Genomic DNA, 3,677 nt, shown 5'->3' with positions numbered 1-3,677 from the left:
ATAAAATTCAACACAAAAATGAAACAAATATTGCTTTTATGACTTTTTGCAATACAACAGAACTTATTTCTAAACAAATGTTTTTGTCTGTCGGAGCCTTATAAAAGCAGAAGCCAAGTCTTGAAAAGCTTTATTTTTATCCATTATCAAGTTTTTTCATTGGGTTTCAAACAGATTCAACCTCTTTATTTCGTGAAAGTTCAATCGACATTGCTTGAAATTTACCAAACAAGAAACAACTCAAGGCACTATATACATAATACATAGATATACATACGTTAACTTACCGTTTAAAAATGTACTTCATCTGTATTATGTAGATGGCAGTACCCGTCACTGACACACAGTTGCTTGATTGGCGGTTAATTTAAAGGACATAAGTTGCATTTTTTAGAGTTGATAAATGAAGCTATTATGGACGACCCCTTATGCAAATAATTTCTGATCATTTTGCATTAAAAATTCATCTTTTGGTAGGAAAGTCGTTTTTTGTTGTTGTTAAAGTGATTTCTTTCTCATTGGAAATTCTACTATTTTTTGTTCAAAATTTAATTTAAAAAAAAATAAAAATGTAACTATTTCGTGTCAAATTTAATTACTTTTGTGAAAATATCACTATTTTGTTAAAACATCTTTTTTGAAATAGATAATTCAACCACTTGGTTAAAACTTCAGCTACTTTTTTAAAACTTAATTTTATTGGCTGTAAATTTAACTATTTTGTTGAAATTTTCTTGTTTTTTTGTCGTTAAAAATTAAATTTCTTAACTAAAAATTTAACTATTCCATTCTTTGATGAAAAATAATAAAAAAAAACTAATAGTTTTTAGTTGAAAATTCAATGATTAGTTTTTTTCGTTGAGAATTAACCTTTTTTTACTGAAAATTTTATTACTTTATACAAACATTTGTTTCTAAATTTATTTTATTGGTTTTAAACCTTTAACGGTTTCTTATTTTTTGATAAAAAAATCCTTTTTTTTTTGTTGAACGTGAATTCATGGAATTTCTGGAATTCATGAAATTCAGGGAATTCATTCTATGAATAAAAGATAAGAGAAGAGGAACTTTGCCTTTTGAAAGCCCTACAGGACTATGATAACAACTTTTTTAATTTGGTCGAAAAGTTGAAAATTTCAAATTTCATCGTACCAAAAATAATGAAAAATTCAAAAATTCCATTTTTTTTATCAAACTATGCAAGATACGAAAAAAATGAAAAAGCTCAAATTGCGCGTCCTGGAAAGAACTACAAATTAAAAATGAATCACTTTTCGATATAAGCTACGAGAAAAAATTAGACAAAACTTGTTCATCCAAAACAAAGAGCTATAATTTTTGATAGGAAAGTTAGGTTTTGATTTAGTCGTAAAAAATAACATTCTAAATAAAAATATCAAATTTGTTAAAAAAAACGACGAAAGGTATAAACTTAAATTATCAGACAAAAGTTGTTCGCCTAAAATGATCGATAAATTTATTATTGGTTATTTTTCAATAGGACGAGTAGATTTTTTTTCAATCGTAAAACATAGGATTAACAAATTAACTTTTTGGAAAAAGCACAGAAAAGCACTGCAGATGCGCAGTAGTTTTTATTTAATTTTAAAAACAAAATAAAAAATTATAAAATCAAGGAAATAAGAATTAGTATGATTCAATTTTTATTCATATTATGAATTGTAATCATTTAAATTTATTGAAATGATACATGTTTCAGAGCAGCTCAGAATACAATTTAAAGCAAAATAAGAAACAAATACAAAAATAATCATAATAAATACAATTTGCTTTTTATTTTGCAATTTTTTAATAAGTAATCCCAGGCAGAGTTACATAAAAAATTTATTATAATTGATATAAAAGTGTTGTGTATAATGTAGAAAAGTTGACAGGTTGGACAAAATCGAGTGCGAAGCACGAGATACGTGATGAGAATGTCTTCGTTAAAGCCAAAAGAGCTTTAACAAAAGAGTTTTCGAAATCACAAAATTACAGTTGTCGGTCTGTTCACCTTTGATTTTAAAAGGTCTGTGCCCGAATGCGGAAGAAATGCAAACGCTAAGCGCGGAGTGCGATTGCCCTCAGTAGCGTGCCGTAGGTGCGCTGAAACTCTCGAGCTAAGCTTTTTTAACGAAAGAGAATTCACAATCACAAAATTACTGTGGTGGATTTTTGAGTCTTAATTTTAAAATGTTTGCGCAAGAATGTGCGAAAATATAAAGACCGAGCGCGAAGCGCGAGATAAATACAACACCTAGCGCAAAGCGCGGGAACCAACAGTCGCGCGCGTAGTGAAGAAAATCCAAAAATTTGTTATGAAAATCTTGTAGGTATTTTAAAAAGAAAAGTTTTTCTTCTCTTGACGTTTTTTCATATCGTGCGTTTTTTGGCTTAAAATTTTGATTTTCGGTTGATTTAAAAAATTTTGAAAACGCTATAACTCTGAGAATTTTCTTTTTATCGGAAAAAGTCATGAGGATAAATTGTTTGTTCTTTTTAATACTATACATACCCGTACACAGAATTTTCAAATTCAGAAAAAGTGGTCTAAAAAATTTTCAATTTTCGGTCACTTTTTGAATTTTTATTAAAAATGGCTGGTTAACGTACTCGTCCTTTCTTTTAGGACCTAAAAAAAGTGTACCAAAGATGGATTTGATTCGTTCGTTTTTTCTCATCATAAATGATGAGAATGTAAAAAGATGACTTCTGAATGAAATAATTTGTTTAAAAAAAAGAATTAAATTTTGGATCAATTAGTCGAATGTTTAACTAAAAGAGATTAATTCTTAATCAAAAATATAATAAACTTTTTAATGAGCCATTTTTGACTAAAAACTAATCGTTTTGTGATTGAAAATTCAATGAGTTCTTTTTTAATTAACACTTATTCTCGATGTAGCAATTATTATATTTTTTTTTTAGTTGAAAGTATTTTTTTTCTTTGAAAAATCTAGAATTATATTTTTGGCTTAGAATTATTCTCTCTTGGCTAAAAATTCGATTATTTGTTTAAAAATTTAATTATTTTTTGAAAAATGAAGTTTTTTGTTGAAAAATGATCTTTTTTAATCAAAAATTCCAATTTCTTGTTAAGAAAATTATGAACTTAACGAACAAACAAAAACAAAAAAACTCCTATTGTAATCTAAAAAAAAAACTTTTGGTCAAAAATAAAAAAGAGAAAATAAAAATGAGAATGCAGCGAACGACATCCCCTTCCTTCTTTTTTTCTTTCTTTCGCCTTTTTTATTTATATTACCATCAAAACACAAAAACATAACATTCAACATAAGAACAAAAAATAAAAAATAAAAATAAATTTAATAAAAATAAATATATAATATGTAATATAATAAATTTAATAACAAAAAATTATTTTTCATTTTTAATTTGTATTTTGAAGTTATTTTATTGTAATTTGATGGTAATAAAAATAAAAACGACGAAAAAAAGAAGGAGCGATGCTGGATTCTTGTTTTTATTTAACAGTAGTTTGCATCAATTTGAATATTGAACGTTAAATAGTATTTTAAATTTGGATTTTAATCTAATTTAAATTTCTTAAATTTAAATTAAATCTTTTGGCACTTTTTTCGTAGGATGAACCGTTTGCAATGTACAGCGTTATAAACAAATGATTTTTTAACAAAATTGCCATATTTGCAGTATTA

This window comes from Belonocnema kinseyi, chromosome 10, assembly GCF_010883055.1.
Source record: "Belonocnema kinseyi isolate 2016_QV_RU_SX_M_011 chromosome 10, B_treatae_v1, whole genome shotgun sequence".
NCBI lineage: Eukaryota > Metazoa > Arthropoda > Insecta > Hymenoptera > Cynipidae > Belonocnema > Belonocnema kinseyi.
The sequence above is the reverse complement of the archived record's forward strand: the minus strand, read 5'-3'. Positions refer to the sequence as shown.